General features: G+C 38.5%; 1 long non-coding RNA gene across 1 annotated transcript; it reads right to left on the bottom strand.

Annotated features, from left to right (window-relative positions):
- Nucleotides 1–5,148: 5,148 nt before the first annotated feature.
- LOC140178980 (uncharacterized) lies at nucleotides 5,149–19,078 on the bottom strand. The gene is made up of 2 exons (XR_011872297.1): nucleotides 18,480–19,078; nucleotides 5,149–6,358 (listed from the first exon to the last, which is right to left on the bottom strand). It is a non-coding gene; the product is annotated as an uncharacterized lncRNA (long non-coding RNA).
- Between the last annotated feature and the right edge of the window lie 7,425 nt (nucleotides 19,079–26,503).

Raw genomic sequence — 26,503 nt, 5'->3', positions numbered from 1 at the left:
GAGGCAAAAAGGCTAGTACGAGAAGCACAGTACAACACCATAATACAAGACGTTCTATATAAAAGAGGAATCTCTACACCCCTACTAAAATGTGTCCCGACCTCCGCTACAAGGGAAGTTCTCGAAGAAGTACACAGTGGCATGTGCGGCAACCACCTCGGGGCACGAGCTCTTTCGAAAAAGGTAGTCCGAGCTGGATTCTACTGGCTGACCTTACAAAAGGAAGCAACAGAGTTTGTCAAAACATGCCACCCATGTCAGAAGCATGCGAACTTTCACATCGCGCCTCCTGAAGAACTCATTTGTGTCACCTCACCCTGGCCATTCGCCAAATGGGGACTCGACCTCTTCGGACCCTTCCCCCTGGGATTAGGGCAAGTCAAGTTCCTCATTGTCGGAATAGACTATTTTACAAAATGGATTGAGGCAGAACTCTTGGCCACTGCTACCGCCCAAAGAAGTCAGAAGTTCTTATACAGAAATATTGTCGCAAGGTTTGGGTGCCACACTCTATTACCACAGACAATAGCACTCAATTCACCGATACGGGCTTTAGAAATCTGGTAGCTGATTTGAAAATCAAGCACCAATTCACCTCCGTAGAGCACCCACAAGCCAATGGACAGGCAGAAGCTACCAACAAAGTCATACTGGCCGGGTTAAAACGGAGACTACAGGACGCCAAAGGAGCTTGGGCCGAAGAGCTCCCGCAAGTCCTATGGGGATACTGGACAACACCACATTCAACCACTGGAGAATCACCATTCCGACTTACTTACGGAATGGAGGCAATGATTCCCGTGGAGTTAGAAGAAGGATCTCCCAGGATGATCCTCTACAATGAAGATACTAACTCCCAAGCTCAAAGGGAGGAGCTCGATCTACTTCTAGAAGTCCGAGAAAGAGTTTGGACTAGAGAGGAAGCCCTAAAGTGTCGAATAGCTCTGAGGTATAATCGGAAGGTAATCCAGCAAAGCTTCACCACCAATGATCTCATCTTAATCCGAAATGATATCAGAGCAGGTCAGTTAGGAGAAGGGAAGCTAGCAGCTAACTGGAAAGGACCATACCGAGTGGAAGAAGTACTTGGGAAAGGTTACTACAAGGTGTCTGACCTCGAAGGGTGAGAACTACCAAGGTCATGGCATGCCTGTAACCTAAGAAGGTACTATAGCTAGAAAATAGTAAAGATATTCGGTCAAGGCGCACTCTTTTTCCTGAAAAAGTTTTTTAATGAGGCGTCAGGCCGAGATCTAAAAAACTGCCCGGCCTAGAAGTGTAAGCACTCGTATGTACATAGTTTTATTTATTTATGTTTTTATCTCATTATTATTTAAAAGTTATCAATTCCCTAAAAAGTTTCCTACCAAGACACATTAATCTAAGCTCATAAAACGCAAAAACTCATCGCCCGATTACAAAGAAGTCGGCAAGGTGAAATTCAAATTCATCGCGCGATTACAAAGAGGTTGGCAAGGTGAAAACCAAATTCATTGCCCGATTACAAAGAGGTCGGCAAGGTGAAAGCGATAGAAGCAGATTAATGCAAGAAGTTATAAAAAGTAACCCATAGAAAGCGACCTGACGAGGTCTGGATAAAAATGGATTTCTAAAAATAACTTAACAAGGCCCGACAGAGAAGTCGGACCAACAAAAGGATCACTGAAAAGGGATGAAAACATCTCGCTAAGGCCAAAGAAAGGCTAAAAAGTCGAGACAAAAGTGCCTAGCTATAAAAGTACAAGTCTTACAAAAAAAGACACTACTTAAAAAGCAAAAGCACAAACAAGAGCTAAAAAGTCGTCCAAACAAACTATAAAAAAAAGGTTCCCCTTGGAACACTACCTAAAAATTTGTTGGAATATGACTAAAAAGCTCAGGAAAGGAGGTCGCACGGGTCGACGTCAGAGGAGCACAGGAACGACCTTAAGAAAAGAAAAAGCCAGAAAGGTTGAGAAACAACTTGAGGCTCAAAAAGTGCTTAAAAGGGATGCAACTCCACTCAAAAGAAATCATGACCTCAGAACAGGGCTATAGAAAAGTCATCCGAAACTAAAAAGGTTCTATCTAAGGAACACCAAAAAGTTGTTGGATGAATCACTAAAAAGCCTAACCACCAAGCCACAAAGATTGCCCGACTTGATACAAGGTTGACCAGTGCCAACAGAAAGCAGGGCATGACCCCCAAAGGCAAGGGTAGAAAACTCACTCAAAAGAGGTCAGACTGGGAAATACTTAAATAAAGATTCGAAGGGTTGCAAAAAAGTAAAACCCCAAACATTTGGCAAAATGCAGCTATCATAATAAAACATTAAAGACTCAAACGGCCACCCAAAAGGCAGCTTTAGAGTTTAAAGTGTTTTGTTTTTGCAACATAAAGTTGCTAGGAAGTAACCAAATGTCAAAGAAGTCAACCACGGAAAGATTTACAAAAAACAAGTTCAAAAGTCCATAAGTCGGACTATAATGCTGTTCATACATCGGTTCGAGCTATAAAGGACCGGGTTGGCCAACCTCTTAGAAGGTTGGCCCATGTCCGACCTCTTCTCAAAGAGGTCGGCCAAATCGCCAGAGGAGGCCCAACCAGGCCCAAACGAAGGGACGCAGCCCAATCTAAAGGCAGCCAAAGCCTAGAAAGATAAGGGTGGTTCCCTTAAAGATAAAATGACTTCACTCAAAGATAAGATAAGATAAGATAACTATCTTATCTCTAGAAAGGTCACTCCACACTATTATAAATACACTGGAGCACCCAGGTATAACTCAGACTCTGATTATACTAAAAACCTGCTTAATACCCTTGCTAATTTAAGCATGGAGTCCCTTGCAGGTACCACCACCCTCTGGTGACGGAGGATCAGCACCACTACCAAGTCCAACAAGTCGGACGTGGCGGCTCTAGCCACCATCAACAAGTCGGACACAACAGCTCTGACCAATACAGAAGATCTCATCCGAGATCGACCTACAGTTTCAGGTAACCCTCGGAACATTGGTGCCGTTGCCGGGGACCCTGGAAGTCATCCCATCATCATGACGGACAACCTTGACAACGACCACGATTCTGATCTAGAAGACAGAACGCCGCACAAAAATGCGGACACTACACCAAAAGATACTCCTCAACCTAATAAAGACAAGAAATTGCTAAACGCGGAAGATATGGAGGCACTTGAAGATCGCCTAAAACAACTCGAAAAAGAGGTGGAGCATCAACGAGAAGCTGAGAGAGACCTACGAAGGGAAGTTAGGCGACGTCGCGAGTTAGAGGACAAACTTCTAAAACTCGAAGCAGACCTCAAGACAAAAACTACTCGATCCAGTCACGAAGATAGCTCCCGTAAGGATCAAGACCCATTCACCAAAGAGATCATGAGGACCGAAATTCCAAAGGACTTTAAACTTCCCGACATGACTTTATACGATGGCACATCAGATCCCAGCCATCATCTCAACAATTTCAAAAGTAGAATGTACCTCACCGACGCCTCAGATACAGTCCGCTGCAAAGCCTTCCCGACTACTTTAACAAAGACAGCAATTAAATGGTTCGACAATCTGCCCCCTAGGTCCATCTCAAGCTTTGACGACTTAGCCAAGAAGTTTCTGGCTAGATTCTCCATCCAAAAAGACAAAACTAAGCACGCCCTAAGTTTATTAGGAATTAAGCAAGGAGATCGGGAAAGCCTCTGCAGCTACATGGAAAGATTCAACAAAGCATGTCTGGACATACAAAGTCTACCAACAGAGGCCGCCATTATGGGTCTCATCAATGGCTTGCGAGAGGGACCTTTTAGCCACTCTATATCGAAAAAACATCCCACATCTCTGAACGAAGTGCAAGAACGAGCAGAGAAGTACATCAACATGGAGGAAAACTCTTGACTAGGAGAGACCTCAAAATCTGGATTCTCCTACTCCTCTCGAGATAAGGATAAAGAGTCCAAGAAAAAAGAAGATCAGCATGGAGAAAAGATCAAGAAATACCATAATTACACCCCTCTTCAGGTATCTCTTGTAGATGTCTACCGAGAAGTATGCCATACTGAAAAGATACCCCCAGTTCGACCACTCAAAAGCAAAAAAAGAGGAAGAAATCGGGCTGAATATTGTGAATACCATCGAATCTATGGACATTCCACCAATGAATGTTTCGACTTAAAAAATTTCATAGAAAAACTGGTAAGAGAGGGAAAGTTAGATCGGTACTTAGCCAGTCGAGCAGACGAACCAAGAAAAAGAAGAAGGGACGAAGATGTCAGACGGACTGAACGACCACCTCATACACCTGAGAGACATGCCCATATGATACACGGAGGATTTGCGGGAGGAGGGTGATGTGTGGAAAACGAAATTCCAACACCTAAACTCACCGGCAAGTGTACCGGGTCGCATCAATTAGTAATAACTCACTTAGAGTGAGGTCGATCCCACAGGGATTGATGGATCAAGCAACTTTAGTGGGTGATTAGTTTAGTCAAGCTAACATTGAAGTGAAAATTGGATGAAATGTAGCCAACAGAAAGTAAATTGACAAGAATTGTAAATGACAGAATGTAAATAGGCAGAAAACTTAAAGAGCAAGAAATGTAAATTGACAAAATCTTAAATGACAAGAAATATAAATTGCATCAAATGTAAAGGGGGGCTGGGTGCTGGAAATTAAATGAAAGCAGTAAAGCAAGCAATTGAAGAGATCTTGAGAACAAGTGACAGGAAATTTAAAGCACATGAAGATTAGATTCAGATCATAGTAGCTCAAATGTAAAGTGCAGAAGAACAAAAATACAGAAATTGAGATTTGCAGCAAGCTCAATGTAAACTCAATTGAAAATGAACACAGCAAATGAAATTAGATCCAATTCCTTAATTCTCATAATTATGTAATAGAAGAACAAGGATGAATTTCAGATTAAGAATTGAAACAGAATTTCTTCAATCTCAATCCAAAATTCAAACAGAAAGTAGAAGTTGCTTGAAGCAAGAAAACGAAAACAGAAAACTAAACTCAAATCCAATTCTTAGAATAATTGAGAAGAGAGGTAAAAGGTGATTCTCAAACTTAGAATCAATGAAGCTCTTCAATCTCAATTCAAATTCCAAGAACAAGTTGCAGCAGAAAATAAAATGAAAACCAGAAGGCAAAACTCAGATTTGATCTTTTAATTTTCAAATTCAAAGACAAAAACTAAAAGAGAGAGTTCTCTACTCCTACTGCTCCCTGGTGGAGCCAGCCTTCTCTACAAAAATGAAAATGATTCCTTTATATAGACTCTAGGAGATGAAAATAAAATTAAAATTGAAAACAAATTACAATTAAATGAAATTCCTAATCTAACTATTTCTTGTGCCTTTGAGTGCTGTCAATGAGTCTTGCTTGCTTTGAGGCTTCAATGGGCTTGAATTAATTAAGTCAGATTGCACTTGTGGTGGGATCTTTTGGTTTGTGAAGAAATGGATCTAAAATGGCACTTGATTGAATTTTTAGACCCAAGGTGTTGCTCCCAGTAGAGTGTCGGTTAACTAAGGCAACCGAGCACCAACGCTTGTTTCCTTGGCTCCTTTTTGGTGCGTGACAAGCTCCCTTGGGCCAGGCCTTCATAGCGCTCGGTTAACACAAAGAGCACAGCATCCCTTGTTATTTGGAGGGAGCCCCCACTTCGAACCATGGTGGAAGCAATTTGGTTCCAATTTCTTTTGAAGAGTAGCGCTCAGTGAGGCAAAGTAACTGAGCACCCCTTGCTTCGTTCCTCTTGTTCCCTACTTCGAGTCCCAGCAAAGCCAATTTGGCTTATTTACTTTGGAGTAGCGCTTTGATTTTCTTCTTGGGATGGAGCCCGATAATGCTCGGTTAGTGCAAAGAGCGTAGCGCTACATGCTTTCCTTGGATGATGAGTAGCGCTCGGTTGGTGCAATTCACGCAGCACTCCCTTGGTTCCTTCATTGGCCTTTCTTTCTTTCGTTCATTGGCATTTAAATGCATGCTTTGAATAATGCTTTGCCTAATGCATGCATGCTTTACCGTGAAGCTCTCTTTTATTTATCAATTCATGCATGCATGTATAATGCTATTAATGCCTTGCCATTAATTTAAATCATGCATTCATTTCTAATTAGCACTAATGATTAAATGCTTTATACATGCATGGCCGTGGCATTCATTCATTAAATGAATAAGCCAATGATACTAGTATGACTAAGCCAATGATACATGCACGGCTTTTATGTCATGGGCTACGTTTTTAAAAGCGTGGCCTAAGACTCCAAAGCGTCCTCAACTTCAAAGTGTGCCCAAAATTCTTCTTTTCTTCTTTTTAGCTTATTTTGTGCTCTTTTTGCTTCTTTTTCTACTTATTTCCTACAAAATTTATAAAATCAAAAGATCAAGAAAATATACCATTTAAGCACAAAAGAATGCAATATTCAAGCACTAATTATCAATTTCTTGTATGAAAAAGCATAGAAAAACATGACATGGTGACATGTCATCAGAGGGATCTCCAAATCATCTCGCAAAAGACATCTTAAAGATATATATCATGTTGAGGGAAAAGAGGAAACACCCGACATCCCCACAATCACTTTTACAAAAGAGGACGCAGCTGGCATCATCTCGGGACATGACGATCCCATGGTCATCACTATCATATTGGCCAACGCAAATCTCCACCGCACACTAGTAGAACAAAGAAGCTCGGCCGACATCTTGTTCAAAACTGCCTTCGACAAACTTGGCCTGGAAGAAAAGAACTCAGAGCATATCCGAACAGCCTGTTCGGACTGGGAGACACTCCAATCCAACCACTTGGGTACATCTCATTACACACGACCTTTGGAAAAGAAAACCGGTCAAGGACACTCAATATAGACTACATCGTGGTTGACGTGAGTTCAGCCTACAATGCCCTAATAGGTCAGACAACGTTAAATCAGCTCGGCGCAGTAGTCTCGACTCCACACCTGTGCATGAAATTCCCAACCACAGAAGGAATAGCTACAATAAAAGCAGATCAGAAGACGGCGCGCCGCTGTTATAACGAAAGTCTAAACCCCAGAGGCAGAGGAGAAGAATTCCACACCGTCGAACTTGGTGGAGTTCGAGGGCAGGAAGAACTCCGTCCACAACCCGAAGGTGAAGTAGAAAAAGTCCAGATCGGAGATGTCTCAGACAAAACAACCAATATTGGAACAATCCTAAAAGGAGACATAAAAGAGTCACTCATACAGTTCCTAAGAGACAATGTCGACCTCTTTGCATAGAAAGCCGTAGACATGCCGGGCATAGACCCTAAGCTAATATGCCATAAGCTGGCAGTTTACCCAGGATCTCGGCCAGTACAGCAGAAGCGTAGGAAGCTCGGACCAGAACGATCCCAAGCTGTGGAAGAGCAAGTACAAGCTCTATTGGAGGCAGGATTCATAAGAGAAGTCAACTACCCACTATGACTAGCTAACGTCGTCTTGGTGAAAAAATCAAATGGGAAGTGGCGGATGTGCACCGACTACACTGATCTCAACAAAGCCTGCCCAAAGGATCCATATCCACTCCCAAGTATCGACGCTTTGGTGGATGCCTCCTCCGGATACAAATACCTCTCGTTTATGGACGCCTACTCGGGATACAATCAAATCCCGATGTACCCACCTGATCAAGAAAAAACTTCATTCTTAACCCCAAAAGCAAACTACTGCTACGTCGTCATGCCTTTCGGACTCAAAAACGCAGGAGCTACTTATCAAAGATTAATGAATAAGGTCTTTGCAAACCACAGTAGGAAAATCATGGAAGTCTACGTGGACGACATGTTAATAAAGACACAAAGTGAAGAGACGTTACTGTCAGACCTCACCCAAGTATTCGACACTATAAGAAGACATGGCATGCGGCTTAACCCTGCAAAATGCACCTTCGCAGTAGAAGCTGGCAAATTCTTGGGCTTTATGCTCACACAAAGAGGAATCGAGGCAAATCCGGATAAATGTCGGGCCATACTCGACATGAAGAGCCCGACTTGCGTTAAAGAGGTACAACAACTCAATGGAAGATTGGCAGCCTTGTCCAGATTTCTAGCTAGATCAGCAATAAGATCTCTCCCCTTCTATGCCACTCTAAGGAAGGGAAAGAGGTTCGAATGGACAATGGAGTGCGAGCAGGCCTTCCAAGATTTCAAAAGGTTCTTGGGACAACCACCTATCCTAACTCGGCCACGGGTTGGAGAACCACTTATATTATACCTCGTAGTAGGAAGTTGGGCAGTAGCCTCAACACTGGTCCGAGAAGATGACAGTGGGAAACAACCTGTATACTTCATCAGCAAGGCACTACAATGATCCGAGCTGAACTACCAAAAAATAGAAAAATTCGCCTATGCTCTCATATTAACATCTCGGCGACTTCGTCCATATTTCCAAGCCCACATTATCAAAGTTCAGACCAACCAGCCAATAAAAAGCATTCTGCAGAAAACAGATTTAGCAGGAAGAATCTTACAATGGGCAGTCGAGTTGTCTGAATTCTACCTTCAATATGAAGCTCGGACAGCCATCAAATTACAATATTTGGCCGAATTCATTGCAGAATTTACAGACACCCCGGAAATTCCTACAGAATAGAATCTCTATGTAGACGGTTCCTCAAACAAAACTGGAAGCGGCGCGGGTGTGATAAATGAAAGCGACCTGGGAACCCAAATCGAACTTTTCCTCAAATTCGGGTTCCCTGCCTCAAACAACCAAGCTGAGTATGAGGCACTACTAGCTGGTTTAAAGCTGGCTAAGGAGGTTGGAGCTCAAAAGCTCATCATCTTCAGTGACTCACAGGTGGTCACTTCACAAATAACAGGGAGTTACCAAGCTAAGGATCCCACCATGAAAAAGTACTTGGACAAAACCAAGGAACAGCTCGGACAACTCGGGGAATATGAGGTACACCACATACCCCGAGAACAGAATGCCCGAGCTGATGCACTCTCAAAACTAGCTAGCACCAAACCAGGGGGCAACAATAGAAGCCTCATCCAAGAGATGCTGCAGAACCCGTCAATCTCGGAAGAAGAAAAGGTCCTAGCCATAACAGGTCTGTATCAAGGATGGATGACTCCCATAATTAATTACCTCAAAACAGAAACACTCTCTACAGATAAGAAAGAGGCAAAGAGGTTAAAACGGGAAGCACAATACTACACCATTATAAATAATACTCTATACAATAGAGGAATTTCAATACCACTATTAAAATGCGTGCCGACTTCCAATACAAAAGAAGTTTTGGAAGAAGTACACAGTGGCATCTGTGGCAACCATCTCAGGGCACAAGCACTCACCAAAAAAGTACTCCGAGCTGGATTTTATTGGCTGACCTTACAAAAAGAAGCAACAGAATTCGTGAAGACATGTCCACCATGTCAGAAACATGCCAACTTTCACATCGCCTCGCCAGAGGAGCTCATCAGCGTAACCTCACCCTGGCCATTCACAAAATGGGGACTCGATCTTCTCGGACCCTTCCCTCAAGGATCAGGACAAGTCAAATTCCTCATAGTAGGGGTAGATTATTTCACAAAATGGATCGAGGCAGAACCCCTAGCTAATGCCACGGCTCAAAGAAGTCAAAAATTCCTATATAGAAACATTGTCACAAGGTTTGGGGTTCCCTACTCTATAACCACAGACAATGGCACTCAATTTACAGACGCATGCTTCAGAAAGTTGGTGGCAGATCTGAACATCAAACACCAATTTACATCCGTGGAACACCCCCAGGCCAATGGACAAGCAGAAGCTGCTAACAAAGTCATATTAGCCGGGTTAAAACGGAGATTACAAGATACAAAAGGAGCCTGGGCTGAAGAGCTCCCACAAGTCCTATGGGCATATCGGACAACTCCACATTCCACCACAAAGGAATCACCTTTCCGATTAGCTTACGGAATGGAGACAATGATCCCAGTGGAGGTCGAAGAAGGATCTCCCAGAGTGATCCACTACAGTGAAGAGGCCAACTCCCAACTTCAAAAGGAAGAACTCGACCTACTTTCAGAAATCCGAGAAAGAGCTCGGATCAAGGAAGAGGCGTTAAAACATCGAATGGCCTCAAGATACAATCGAAAGGTAGTACAGCGAGGTTTTCCTGAGAACAACCTCGTTCTAATCCGAAATGATATCGGAACAAGTCAACCTGGAGAAGGAAAGCTGGCAGCAAACTGGAAAGGACCATACCGAGTCGTAGAAGTACTCGAAAAGGGCTACTACAGGCTGACCGAACTCGAAGGGCGAGAGCTTCCAAGGTCATGACACGCCTGCAACTTAAGAAGATTTTCTATAAATCCTCTTATCAAGATGCATTAATCTGAAACGCAAAAAATTTATCGCCCGATTATAAAGCTACAGATCGACAGAAAGTGAAAATCAAATTCACTACTCGATCACGATAAAAACCAACGAAGATGAAAACCAAATTCATTAAAAGGTCGACCAAACGAGGATCAAACTCAATTTTTACAAAATCGGCAAAGATGAAAAGTGGCAAAAATAGAATAATGCAAGAAGTTATCGAAAGTGATGCATAGGAAAGGACCTGACGAGGTCTTAATAAAAATGGGTTGCTAAAAATAACTTAAAGACGGACCAACGTAAAGAAGTCGGACCAGTCGACCAAAGTTATAAAAAGTAAATCCCTGGAAAGAGGCCTGGCCAGCCCTAAAAAAGAGGATTACTAGAAATAACTTAGAAGGGACCGACATGATGAAGTCGGCCCAACAAAATCACAAAGTTATAAAAGTAATCTATAAAAGAGACCTGACAAAGGTCCAAATGAAATGGATTACTAGAAATAATTTAGAAGGGACCGACATGATGAAGTCGGCCCAACAAAATCACAAAGTTATAAAAGTAATCCATAAAAGAGACCTGACAAAGGTCCAAATGAAATGGATTACTAGAAATAACTTAGAAGAGACCGACATGATAAAGTCGGCCCAACAAAATCACAAAGTTATAAAAGTAATCCATAAAAGAGACCTGACAAAGGTCCAACTAAAAATGGATTATTAGAAATAACTTAGAAGAGACTAACATGATGAAGTCGGCCCAACAAAATCACAAAGTTATAAAAATAATCCATAAAAGAGACCTGACAAAGGTCCAAATGAAATGGATTACTAGAAATAATTTAGAAGGGATCGACATAATGCAATCGGCAACAAAATCACAAAGTTATAAAAGTAATCCGTAAAAGAGACCTGACAAAGGTCCAACTAAAAATGGATTACTAGAAATAACTTAGAAGGGACCGACAAGACGAAGTCGGCCCGACAAGCTACAAAAGGTTATAAAAAGTAATCCATAAAAAGAGACCTGGCAAGGTCCAACTAAAAATGGATTACTAGAAATAACTTAGAAGAGGCCGACATGAAGAAGTCAGCCCGAGCCAATTAAAGCTACAGCTTGGACCGACAAGAAGAAGTCGGACCAACAAAAGCTACAGTTTGGACCGACAAGAAGAAGTCGGACCAACGAAAGCTACAGCTTGGACCGACAAGAGAAGTCGGACCAATGAAAAGCGTGCGCTAAAAGGGACACAGCTCTGCCCAAAAAGCCACAGCTCCACGACAAGGCTATCAAAATTGTTCAGACCAACTAAAAAGGTTCTACCAAGAACACTAAAAAGTTGTCGGACAAGTTAGCCCCAAAGGTCATCCCGCCTAAACAGAAGACGGACTAAAAAAGATCTAATCAAAAAGAGGTTGGACAGCAAAGTACCAACACTCTATAAATATCTCACAAAGGCCAAGGAAAGGTCAAAAGACCAAAGCCAGAAGTGCTCCGCTGAAAAGTACGAAGTCTTGAAAAAAAGACACTACTTAAAAAGCCAAAAGCACGGCCTCAAAAACGAAGCTAAAAACTCATCCAAACAAAAAGGTTCCCCATTATAACACTACCTAAAAAGTTGTTGGATTATGACTAAAAAGCCCGAGCAGTAAAGACAAACAAGTCGGAAGAAGGCTGAAAAGACCTCTCAACAAACTAAAAAGGGCAATACCAGACTCGCACAAGGAGAAACTACTCAAGATCGACCAAAGTTAGGATGCTTGAGCACGACTTCCCCAAAGAAGATCGAAGCTCTGAAAGCACGATCTCACAGAAAGGTCCGAACTCAAGCAGGGGCAAAGTCGTACAGGTCGACGTTAGCTAAAGAAGAGGCGCAAGTACGATCTCAAAAAAGAACAAGCCAAAAGGTTGGGAAAGAACTTAAGGTTCAAATGTGCTTAGCTAAAAAGGATACAACTCCGCTCAAAGAAGGCACAATCTCAAACAGGGCTACGAACGTCATCCGAGACTAAAAAAGGTTCTATATAAAGAACACTAAAAGTCATCAGACAAGTCACTAAAATCCCAGATATCAAGCCGCAAGGATAACTTCGCCAAGGCAGAGGGTTGTCAACACAAACTTAAAGCAAGGTGTGATCCAGAAGGCAAGGGTAGAAAACCCACACTACCACTCAAAAGAGGTCAGACTGTGAAGTACCAAACCTCTAGAAAATCTGCAAGGATTGCAAAGCAATGAAGAAACAAGCCAGACGGATGCTTGAGCACAACTTCCTCAAAGAGATCGAAGCTCTGAAAGCACGATCTCACGGAAAGGTCCGAACTCAAGTAGGGGCACTGTTCATACATCGGTTCAAGCTATAAAGGACTGGGTTGGCCGACCTCTTAGAAGGTTGGCTCATGTCCGACCACTTCTCAAAGAGGTCGGCCAAATCGCCAGAGGAGGCCCAAGCAGGCCCAAACGAAGGAACGCAGCCCAATCTAAAGGTAGCCAAAGCCTAGAAAGATAAGGGCGGTTCCCTTAAAGATAAAGATGACTTCACTCAAAGATAAGATAAGATAAGATAATTATCTTATCTCTAGAAAGGTCACTCCACACCATTATAAATACACTAGAGCACCCAGGTATAACTCAGACTCTGATTATACTAAAAACTTGCTTAATACCCTTGTTAACTTAAGCATCGGAGTCCCTTGCAGGTACGACCACCCTCCGGTAACGAAGGATCAGCACCACTACCAAGTCCAACAAGTCGGATGCGGCGGCTCCAGCCACCATCAACAAGTCAGACACAACATCTTCGACCAATACAGAAGATCTCATCCGAGATCGACCTATAGTTTTAGGTAACCCTCGGAACAAATACAAACACAGAAAGTCATAGAGGATCCAAATTCTCCCCAGTAGTAGCATCCTTGGCTAGAGGAGGAGGACTGGTTAACATCGGGGTAGCATCAACAGTTCCATCCGGCCGGTTCAAAATATGCACATCAGGCTCGGGCTCTGGATGGTCGACCTCTGAATGGACGGAAGAAGCTGAAGCTGCTGAGGCTTTCCCTGGTGGTACAAGAGTAGGACCCTCATCCTCGTCATCTGGGGCAGGCACGATCTTGCCATCCTCCACTACATTATCCAGACTAAATAAAGTCAGGTCGAGCTCAGGGGCAAGAACCCCGACCTGGGCCTTCAGGTTTTCATACGCATCAGTTACACTGTCCACCATATGACCTTGGAGCTCGGCATAGTCGGCATGGGCAGACTGAAGTCTCTCCATAGCTTCTAGTAGCTCGCTATAGGTACGGGTGTAGCTCTCCTTGTACTTTTTTGTCGTCTCCTCAGCTAGATCTACACCTGCCTCAGCAGCAGTAGCTCGGGACTTCTCCCTCTCCACATCCAACTCCAGCTTAGCCACCCTAGCATCAAGCTCATCCTTCAAACCCTTAATACTTTTAAATTCAGACTTGGTGTCCTCCATAAAGGCCTTAGTCGCGTGAACAGGAGAATCCCGGACCACACGAAATAAGGCCGCACTCATGTTGGCCATCCGAATACTATTGCTAGTAATAAAATCGAGGTGATGGAGGATCGATACATCATCTAAAGGAATCCTACTATGAGGTGCAATCAATTCGGTGGTAAAACCCACACCATCAAAATCCTTGCTATTCAAATCATAAGTACCAATAGTTTTTGCCGCTTCGGAGGAGGACTAGCAACAGTAGAAGAGGAGGCAGCACCAGAGGTCAGTTGAACAGGGTCAGAAGGAATCATCCAAACTTGTGGTGTCGGAATAATCTTCCTCGGGCCTAAAGTGTCAGAAGTTAACTTCTTTGGAGGGACCTGAGAAGACCCTTCTCCCGGGGTCTTTGTCGTCAAGTTTTGTGCAGTCGTCACCTTCTTAGCCCTACAGAAGGCCTTCATGGAGTCGCTAGATTTCACCATCTCTGAAAAAGACACCAGGGAAACAAGTTTAAAATAGGAAAGGGACAAATCAGCAAAAAATAGAGGAAAGCTATCAGAAAAGAAGTCGAACGCTACCCAGTTCAGTACGGAGGAGGGAAGGATCTCCCAGAAACCTCTTAGTATCCAAATGAGGAGGTTCCCCCCAGTGCTCCTCCAAAACACCCACAAAGGCTTGTTCTATCTCACTCAAACTCTCTCAGGAATACTTAACCACCACCGTATCCTTTTGCCACCACAAAGGAAAGGTGGGCTCCTTATTCTCATCTAAAAAGAAGGGCCGAGCATCCTCAACAGCTCAGATCTTGAAGTAGTAGTTCTTGAAATCATGAAAAGACTCGTCAAACATCGAAAACACCTTTTTCCCTTGAGTAGCTCGGAAGGAAATCCAAGAGGCCTTCTTCTTGGCTACCACAGGCTTGGTCAAAACAACAAGTAAAGAAAGAGAGCTAGGGTAGGTCGAATACCCAGCTCTTGACACAACAACTGAAAGATCTTTATAAAACCCCAAGAGTTCGGATGAAGCTAAGAAGGGGCCACATTGTAGGTCCATAAGTGGTCGGTCTAGAAAGCAGTAAAAGGGATAGTGATATTCAGCTGACTAAAAAAATAGTCATAAGCATAGAAGAAGGGTCGTTCTCCCTGAGTCAAAGGAGGGAAACTAACCCTCTCTTCAGGATCAGGCGATAACAGCTCATAGTTCTTTTCATCATCCCTATTGCTACAGATCCTATGGAACCTCCTAAGCCTCTCACAATACTTTGGATCTGCCACGGTAACACACATCAGGACTATAGAGTCCAGCCAGTCGGCCATGCCAGCAAGGATCTTGGTGGACATTTCAACAATATTTTTTCGGGAAGACATACAGCAAACTACACCTACAGCAAAGGAAGATAGCAAAGGGGTCACTACCAAAACAACTCGGACAAAAACAAAAAGGGGCGAAACAACTGACACACAACACGTATGGCAAACAAAGGGCTTCCCAGGGCTCACCAACAGTAAAATCAAACTCCCAGGGGCACCCTTTGGAGGCAACAGTACGAGAGCACAGAAAAAGGAACAACGCAAAAAAATCAAAACCCTAAAACTCTCAAAGTAAACTACTGGAGATAGCAGCGGAAACCTAAAGCGCGCACATTTTCCTAAAATAGAGCAACAGGGATAAAGAAAATCATAACCCTGATCAAGAACAAGGATGCAATCTTTTCAGAAAGGTCCAACTTTTTCAAAGCAAACACAATAAAGATCAAAACTTTGTGCGTAAAGACAAGCATGCAATAGTAAAAACACACATAAAGGTGACTACTAAAGACACAGAAGAGAAGAGGAATACCAACCTGCGATAGAAGGCATAGCAAAAGGCACAAAAGGTTCAACGAAAGCTTCAAGAGAAGAAAAGCTTGGGGCAAAGCAGATTGCAAAATGGTGATCTTCTCAAAAGAAACGAAAGGAAGAAAGAAAGCTTCCCTAAAGTTCCAAACTGAAAGTGAGAGCAAAAACCTCTTCTTTGATTTCAAAATGAAGTATAAAGAGGGAAAAGGAAACGGCAAAGCAAAATGAAAGCTTAAACAAGAGGCATTAAAGGCACATGCATATTCCCAAGGAAGTAACCCCCCTCGAGGAATAAAGCGCAACAATAAAGGAGGCAAAAAAGCAAAAAATACTTCGCATTTAAACTTAGCGTAAAACTCTCCAACAGAAGTACAGCTTGGACCAAGATGCTCGAACACGACTCCCCTAAGGGATCGAGGCTGGAAAGCACGACCTCAAGGGAAGATCGAAGGTCGAGCAGGGGCACTGTTTATACCATGGTCGAGCTAGGCAAGCCGGGTTAAATGAAGATAAAAACGACTGACCTCTTATAAAGGCTGGCCGACACCGACCTCTTCCCAAAGAGCTCGGCCAAATTGCTACAAAGGCCCAAGTAGGCCCAAAACAGAAGATCACAGCCCACCTAAAGGCGGCTGGCCAAAGATAAGGGGACTCACCCACAAAAGATAAGATAAGATAATTAACTTATCTCAAAGGGAGGTCCTTCCACACTACTATAAATACACTGGAGCACCCAAGTATAACTCATACTCTGATTCTACACAAAAAAACCTGCCTAAAGCACGTGCTAACTTAAGCATCAGAGTCTCTTGCAGGTACCACCACCCTCCGGTGATCAAGGATCAGCAGCACCACCAGATCCAACAAGTCGGACATAACAGCTCTGAGATCGACCTTCAGTTTCAGGTAACCCTCGGAACACGTAGGGCATTCTCAAACAGTTCACAAATAAGCAAACAAACAATATTCACATGATGCATGCCTATCCTATGGTTGTTGATATCAACTGTCGGTTACGTAGCCATCCCGACATGTTCTCAAGCTCAGAAATACACCATGGGGAAAATCCCCAAGATGACATGGGGAAGAGAACGCCCCCAAGCTCAATAATATCTATGGAACGAATCCCAAGCTGACATGGGAAGAAAAGACAACACCCCAAGCTGACATGGAGAAAACAATGCCCCAAGCTTAATAACAACCACGGAAAAAATCCCGGCTAATATGGGGACTACGTCCCAAGCTCAAGTTATTCAATCATTTCTTACAACTTATCATTTTCATTCTCAATACTCATTCATGTCTCATCTCATCATTCTCAATTTTACTTAACTCATTAAGCATACATTTTATTATTCTTGATTGACTAACATCATCAATTCTCAACTTTTCTTTCATTCCTTGTTCCTCATTCTTCTTTCTTCTCTTTATCTCTCAATATAATTGTCTTTAACTTTAACCCTTCCTAGGGGCAACTTACATTTCTTTTTATTTTCTAAGCTTGTTTAATCTAAAACCTTCTTGTGTTGTAAATACTTATGCACGACCTATTTTCTTAGTAAGGTAACTCTAGAGATCTTAATCTTCAATTTAAGTTAGGTTTTGCTGAACTTGGATTAGAATTGAATTTTTTACAAAATTTAGAATTTTGCTACTGCATTTACAAAATTTCAGAAAAACAGACAGCAGCAGTATTTTTATAAATTTCACAATAATTCTAATTCTAATCCGTTGCCTCTAAATTTTGGTGAGATTACATTCAACATTCCCAAGTTTAAAAACCCACAAGTTTTAGGTTCATATCATTTCATTTGAGTAATTAATTATCAATTGGAAAAGGTGCCCTATTTTTATGAATCAGTTCAGAATTTCCAGCAAACAACTCATCTTCCAAATAACTTATCTAAGTCTACAAAATAGATATGGACCTGAAACTTGTTCTCACTTTAAATAGACTAATAAATCTTTAAATCCCTTTTTGAAGCAACTCAAAATTCTATTTAAATTCAAAGTTATAGCGTCTGAAAGTTGGTACTACAAAACCAGAAAACCAGAAAAATCTGCTGCAACCACTAAACTTCAAAAAATCATATCTTCCAAACCACTTGGCCAAATTTCCTGAAATTTTTCTGGAATACTCTTGACTTATAGAAATTTGTTAGAAAAATAGATTAGTTCGAAAATCATGTCCAGATTATTCTCATTTTTCGTTTTAAGTTGCTGTTCAAACATATTAGAAATTTCTGCAGCAAGACTTCTCAATTTCACTAACCAAATTTAGTCCTCTAGGTTTCCAACTTATACTAATCCACCATTCCTCTCATTCATCACCATATCTACTTCAATTATATCATAACCCTACTCTAAAACCTCAGTTCTATGTACCTATCAAAATTACCATGATTTATATCATACAAGCACACTTTAAAGCTTTAAAATTCTGCACTTCTCCTAATAATAGTAAACCAACCAATCAACATAATTTCAGCAACATCAACCTTACTAACTCATCACCTTCAACTAGAAATTGCATCTAACCATTACCCATTCCCTTCATTCATTAATAACCAATCATAAATCACCTTCAACTAATTAAACAAGCCACAACCACCAATTCTATTAACATATATCAACAATCATCATCAACCCATCATTAATAAGTCCAAGAACACATATTCAACAACACCAACAACTCATGCTCATAAATTCCAATGCAAGCTCAATCATAAATTTATCCAACATCATCACAAAACTAATCATTTAATACATCTAACCATTTCAACTTAACCTATGATTCTCTAATCTAAATTTTCACAAAACCTTATATGTTAAACACGCAAAATCTAAACCATACCTTGGCCGGTCACTTTATTTAGTCCAAGGCAGCCACACAAGTTACAACACAGCCCCTTAAACTTTGAGAAACTACTCACAATCTTAGCCCCAATTACCACCAAGCTTCCAAACACTACAAAAAAAAAGACATAAAATGGCATTAATATTATGGTGATTTCATAAAATTGCCATAATATCTGGATATTCTCTGTAATTTTCAGACAATCGTGGACACTGCACAACAAACAACCAAGGTGATTGAAGGTGAGAAGCCAATAGCTTCGACTGACAGTTGAAACAATATCTTCTTCAGATCCTATTGTGATTGCTGGAACAGCTGGAGCACTCTTTATTGCGTACCTCTTACTTCCTCCAATTTGGTCTAGCATCACCTTCAACTTCCGTGGTTGCAAAGGTACTAGGTACCTTTGACATTAACAAGTTCTTATGCAAAATCATCGGCTAATACGCTTCCTCCCGTGCTTTGTAGGTGAACTTATTTCTCTTTGTTTGCAGAGGTGTTGTGTCTCCATCAAGAGTCATCATTGCAGTTGTTAGAGGTTTTGGAACAACCTCCCAATCAAGTACCAAGCTTCTTTCCGGAGCTGATTGATTCTCTTTTCTTTTTTTTTTTATTTTTTTTATTTGCAAATACAAATCTACCCCTTGTGTATGTTCAAGTCATCCTTGTTTTTTGTTTCATCATTTTCTCATAATTAGTTTTGCTCTTTATAGTTTCTTTTTGTCTTAGTTAGAATTAGAGTACACTTATTATATCTTGTTTGTGAAGTAATTTAATGCAATGATATCACAAGATAAAATTTTAACGCTAACAATTGAACATCTAAATTACCACATGAATAAACTAACTGTAATGTATAAAGATCAATTGATCTACTATTTTGTTTTTTTTAGGTGCTAATGGTCTTGCATCTTCAAGGAATTTTCTTGAAGATAAATTCAATTCTGGGTACACTATAGTGCAGAATTTTGGTGGTGAACTATTTGTTGCAGTCCTGGATTTCTCTCCCTTCGATGTTGTTGCTTGGCATGGTAATTATGTTCCATGTAAGGTGGGTTGCTCTTGTAGCAACATTGTTTCAAGAGAATGTTATCATTTCAATTTTCAACATGTTATTTCCAATTTTTTGGGGGTAATAATAATTTGACAAATCTTATTTTTGCTTTGTAGTATGATCTAAATAAATTCTGCCCTTACAATACTTGAAGAACAAGAATAACTGCTGATCACTTATTAAGTTGTGAAGAAAAAATGGTCTAATTCTATTGGCTTTGCTTGAAAATTTTGATGGGTTAACACTTTGTGTTTGCTTGTTGATTAGTTTGTGTTTCATTTCAGAATTTCTTAGATAGCTAGTAATAATTAATTAGACATTATTATAGAAAATAATAATAATAATAATAATAATAATAATAATAATAATAATAATAATAATAAGCTGTAAAAGAAAATTAATTAAAATGAATATGATTTTTTTCAGGCAAATAATCAAGACAAAAGAAGGATTGGAGTGAGGATAGAGATTATCATGACAAAGTGCACCAAAAGCTATGATGGAGATTTTATGTATTAAGAGATATATGTTACGACATTTATAATTAAAAAATTATGTTATGTTAGATACTTTATTTGTATAGGAATTATTATTTTTTTATTTTTAATACTAGAAAATAATATATTATATTTAATACATTGTTTATGAGTTATATAATATTTTGTTTGAGTATTGATTTTTTGTTATTGAAAAAGTTTAACAAAAAAGTTATTTGTTTAATGCGATAAAAATGACGGTTAAAATTTGTCTTTGTAAATGATTAAAAAATGTCACTTTTATCCGGTAAAAAAGACGATTTGTAACTGCCATTTTAACTCGGTAAAAATGGCGATTTTAAACGCCATTTTAACTAACTAAAAATGCCATTTTCATTCTGGAAATAATGGTGCTTTGAACCGTTATTTTAACCAACCAAAACCGCCGTTTTAATCCTGGAAATAACGGCGGTTTGAACCGCCATTTTAACCAACCAAAAAATATCATTTTATTTGGAAAAAATGACAGTTTGAACTGCCGTTTTAACCCAGAGAATTGTGGCGGTTTTTTGAAAATCGCCGTAATAACCAGAATGGCGCCCAGAATTACGTCGTTTTCTAAAACCGCCGTTTCTAGTAATAATGGCGGTTCAAACCGCCGTAATTACCCAAAAAAATCGCCATTTTAACCAGATTTTTTTGTAGTGAATGTCCATAATTCAACTCCAATGCATATATATCTTCTTAATTCACACCTAATATACATGTACACTTCAATTTCAGATTTCACACAATAAATTCAAGACTTGGCTAGGGTTTAGGTTGTCCTTACCTTGTATGTGCCTCAAACAAACCAAAGCCTACTCATTCCTCAACTCAATTTGATCCTATAACATTAATTTATTCAAAATCTTAACACCCAAAAACCTTAATCTTCCCGAATTGAAGATGGGAGAATAGGGGCTGGAATTTTGATTTTTTCACCTTGAAAAGTACTAGACTTTGTAGAACTCGTCACTGCAGTCGCGTGGCCGCAAACGGTGCGGCGATCGGAGCTCGGATGAAGAAGTTATGGTGGATGAAAGTGGGAGTTAGGGTTTTGGTCATTACCTTCTTCTCTCCATGGCTGCTGGAACGAAATGAAGAATGGAATGAAGTGATGAGCTGAAGCTCACTTTATTTAATGAAACGGTTGGGCCACGGGCCCGGTTCGAGTTCGGTTCAACCAGTTCGGCTCGTCTGGTCTAATTTTGGGCCAAATTTTTTAAAATTAGTGTCAAAATTTTCGTTTTGAAAAGCTCTATCCTATTTTGATATTAGTTTTGTATTTTTAATTTTTTTAATTAAAATTCAATTTATTGACTAATTATTTACTAATTTTAGCGGAGTTTACACTTGCCACTAATAAAATTATTGTAAAATGAATAATAATTAAAATTATATCAATATAATTAAAATCAATATAATTAAAATGATTAAAAATATTTTTGATTGATAATTAGTTTAATAATATATTAATATTAATTTTATACAATTATAATAAAGATATTTTTTAAAATAAATTTAGAAGGGAGATATAAATTGGTTATTATTAAATTAAATTTTTTTATTATTTACCTTATATATTATATATTTGTTTTGCTAATATCATAAGATTTTATCATATCATGATTAAAATTAAAGACTTTTATCATAATTAGAATAACCGGTGCCATTATCGTATCATTATCATATCATCATATTTATTATTATTATTAAAATAATTAAAAATATTTTTAATTGATAATTAATAAATAATTTAATAATGTATTAAATATTAATTTTATATAATTATAATAAAAATATTTTTTTAAATTAGTATAATTATGTATTATTTATTAAATACTAATTACAATATAATTATAATAAAAAATTTTTTTATAAAATAAATTTAGAAGAGTGAATAATATATTTATTTTAAAAAAAATAAATTTGTGAAGTGATACCTCACTTTTATTAATCGAGAGAAAATCGGTTTTAATATATTAAGTAAATAAACTTCCATGGTTCGTTCTGTTGCTTAGCTAAGACTAAAATAATAGTTATTGAAGGATAAGATCTAGCTAGTAAATGTAACTAGGAGTAGTGTATGTGCTGAATTGAAGTATTTATTGATTGTTGTGTGAAGGGAGCAATATAGTTAAGTAGTAGTTGGGACATGAGAGAATAAATAAGTAATGAAAACGTGCATGTATGTAATGTATGATGTATGTGATTGTCAATAAAGGGCAACGACATGAGTGAGTGGGACATAAGCTACTAGCTAGGAAGGAAGGATATACCATATTATATTATTCTTATTCTTTTTATTATCTCGTGTAATAAAATATCCCTCCAATTTGTCTTATTGAAACTTACAATTTTTAATAAAGAAACAGTTTATTGCGAGTGCCATGTCTTTTTTTATATATGATTCAATATAGCTAAGTTAATTTGTATAAGTAAATAAGTATTACTTTCAAGTGAGTGGTTATCTGGTTATTTATATTAGGTAGATTCATCATTATGTCCTAATATATACTCCTAGATTTTAGTTCGGTCAATTATATATCACTCTCATTTTGTAGGAATTGCTGAAATATTTGTGACTTAATTAATCTAATTTTGATATTTGCAAGATAGATTAAAGAATGCTATGGAATAAGGTATGCAAAAAACGTCTGAAAAAAGTAGTGCATCAAATAGGATAGATGTATGGTGTAAAATAATTGGAGTTAAAAAACAGGAATTTATAGATTTAGAATAGAATTTACTATAGTTAAAAAAAGTTTAATTATTGTGACTCTAACTTTTAACTTTTAGGTCATCTGATTGATTGCGAAAATTAGAACATGAAAAAATAATTAAGAAAATACAAGTGGAGAACAATGACTTAAAAATTATATTGGAAAAGACAAAAAAAAATTTGAATTTAATAACTGTTTGTTTTAACAAATGATAAAAAAAGTTTAATTTTAAAATTCCTATATGGTGGAGAAACAAATATAAGAGAAGATGAAATGGATAAACATACTTCTAAAGAGTAATTATTTTATTGTAGTTATGATTCTAGTTATTAATTAAAGACTTTAAATGATGTGATTAGTAATAGAGACATCGAAATAATGTAATTAGTTTTAAAAGCAATACTTTTATAAATTTATGTTTGATAATTTTTATATTTTATTGAATTATAATTATATAAAAATCAGTATTTAAGAATAATAGATGTAAAATTTAGTAAAAAAAATTATAATTAAAAAATTAGGATCAATGACAGATTTAGCCACAAAAAAATTTAGTCGTTATTAGCGACGAAAAATTTGGTTAATAACACTTGATTGCTAATTAGCTACCAAAATATTGGCTGCTAATTTGTAACCGATTTTTTCAGTGACCAATTTGGCGACAGAAAATTTGGTCACTATATAACTTTTGTTAGCGATCAGTATTGTTTGGCGAAGGTTTGGTAGTCTTTATTGAAAATCTGTCAGTAATAATCAACGACTAACTTCGATCGCTGTTTTAAATTTAGCGACTAAAATTTTACCAACTACCATAATTAATCACTAAATCGATCATTATATTGTTAATTTCTTATAGTGAAACAGCCTCTCAAATCGGTTACCCAATTTTGTAATTATCTTATAAGGAATTTATTTTTACAAGCTTTTTAGGATCGGTGAATTTCATAGGTAATAGAGTAATGAACTTCTAGTACATTTGCATACCGTTATTTTGATGTCTACACTATTACTAAACAATTAATTAGCACATGGTTGCATGGCAGATTCTTGGGCCATGATAACCCATCGGATGAAAATGCTCCTAGCGTTCAAAAGATTATGTTAGTTCAAGGTATGGGGGATGGTTGCTGCTGCCACTGCATCCTACATTACAACCCCGTTGGATATTATCAAGACACGGTTACATATTCGTTATATAATTGGGTTTTCAATGTATACATGTTAGGTGTTTGAAAAACTCTTACAATATTCCTTTTTTCTTTTCTTATTCTGCATGCACTGCAGGTAATAATGGGACATGAATATGGAAGCTCTATAAAATAAGTCGCAAAAAAAATTAATCAACGAAGGTGGTTGGATAGGCTTTTATAGAGGGTTTTGGTCCAAGATTATTTAGTGTGTCAATGATGGGAACTTACAATCATATTGACATCTGAGTATCTAAGTAAGAAAACTATCCTTTCCTTCCTGTGATTAAATTCTCTGTGTATTGTATCTGCACTTGCATATGAGTTTATCATTTTGTTACTATCTTATATTCTGGTGTATGAAAATATTGGAATAACTACTTATCTCAATTGTAATTCTTTTTTCCTTTTTCTTTGCTCAGAGCACGTGTGTACTAAAGATGAACAAAGGCATTTTGGTCTGCAAGCTTTGTCATTTGTTTTGTAACTAGCCATGAATAATTGATAAGTAAATATTAGAATCCTACACCTTTAGCAATGAAATTGTTGTTCTACATTTATCATCAACAACTTTGGAAGATTAACCTTTGTTGTATTAAAACTATATGTACTAACAGTGATAGAGTAGTGAAAAAATTACTGCTATAATTATTGCAGCTAGAGATGTAATAATTTCATTCTTTTTTATGATTAAATTGTATTCATGTATTTATTTTTGGCTGTGCCTTTTATAATGTCTTTTTTATATGGAAAGAAACCAATAATAAATTGTAATGAAATATGAAAAAACAGTTAAAAATTCTTAACTCTCTGTATGTAATTATGGAATGTGTAGCATACATTAGAAATAGTTTTATGCACAACCACACTTAAAAAAAGGGAAGGGATCAAATTAGGTCTAAAGTGTAATATGATCAGGTTAATTAGTCATTATACACTTTAGCGTAGCACCAGATTGTCACATCAGTATTGCAACAGCTGAGTTATCACCTGAAAGAAACCAAAGACCAATCAAGTAGCTAGCCATTGCACACTTTAGTATGGCACCTGATTGCCACATTCGTACTATGACAGCCGAATTATCACTGAAAAAAGATCAAGAACCAATAAGGTCAGCTAGTCATTGCACACTTTAGCGTGGTACCAAATTGTTACATCAGTACTACAACAACCGAGTCATCACTGAAAAAAGACTAGAGACCATTATAGTGCTCGAAAGTCGATCGGGAGACTACAAATAGTAAAATTGGAATCTCAATAACTAAATTAAGTAATCGCGTAAGTTTAAGGGACCACTACAAAAGTTTACTGTTAAGTTGAAAAATCAACTAAATTAATTATTGATGACAAACATTATTTTTGGGCATTTATCTAACTAATGTTAATTATTTATAATTAAGCATTGCAGGCCACAAATCAATACAGCAGCCCAAAGTGAATGAAAACAAAAACAAGGCTGGTGGGCTACAAACCAATAAAAGTCCAAAGAAAACAAAGCAAGGAACCAAAGGGCTGAACTTGATTTAAACCCGATCCAAGCCCGTTTTCATAACTCCAAGTTGATCCCTCCAATTTGCTCTCACACCAAAAGCAACGTTCACTTTTGTGTTTTGGTTAGAAAATCAAAAAAGTAAAAGAGAGCTTCTTCCCTAAGCTATTCACCAAAAAAGCAAGAAAGAAAAGGTTAAGAAAATGGTAGAGGTCTAATCACCCACATCAATTTGTATCAAGAAGAGGTCAGAAGTTAAAGGTGATTTTTATTTCCTTCTACATGCATCTCATTTTATTCTCTTCATCTTCAACTCTATGCTACTCCATATTGGGATAAATGGGAAAGATAAAGTTTGTTCTTCCCTGCTGTGCATTTACGGTCACAAATATAACTTGGGGACCAAGCTATTTTTCAAGGGTCAAGATCTGGCTAACCATTGAAGGATTTGTTGTGTTTGCTGTCCTGAGGCCTTCGGTCAACCAAGGAAGTCAGAACCAAAGTCCCTAATTTGAGTAAATATGGAAGAAAGGGAACAGCAGAGTTGGTGAAGCACAAAGTTCCAGGTTTGACCTAGGGAAGAGCAACATGCAAGGAGATACAAAAGAAGTTGGTTTACTATTTTGAAGCCAAGGAGAGATAACCCAGAGTATTGAGGTTTTGTTCTGTGAAGAAGCTCTCTGAAGAAGTTCATCTACTTGGATAGTGCTTTCTTTCAAAGAAGTATTCTGCCAAAAATAAAGAACTGAATCAGAGACATGCAAACCTAGTTTATCACATAGCAAATAGGCTGTTGTAGAGTCAATCTCCTTTATGTTTTACAGATTGTAATTTCCTTTTCAATGTTTATCTTTCTGTAATTTTTTGAGTGAAAAGGCATATTGAGAGAGTTCAAGTAAAAGCCAATGAGTGAATGAGGATGAGTGATACACTTGAGAGAAAAGTCTAGAGTTAATTTCAGATTTCTTTAGGTAAGTTTGTGTCTTGTATCTTGTACCAGTGAGGTACCCCTTTCTTAGTTGGGTGAGCACTAAGAGTGAAGAGTTAGGT

This window comes from Arachis hypogaea, chromosome 15, assembly GCF_003086295.3.
Source record: "Arachis hypogaea cultivar Tifrunner chromosome 15, arahy.Tifrunner.gnm2.J5K5, whole genome shotgun sequence".
In the NCBI taxonomy this organism is placed as follows: domain Eukaryota; kingdom Viridiplantae; phylum Streptophyta; class Magnoliopsida; order Fabales; family Fabaceae; genus Arachis; species Arachis hypogaea.
This window is presented reverse-complemented; position numbering and strand designations above follow the sequence as displayed.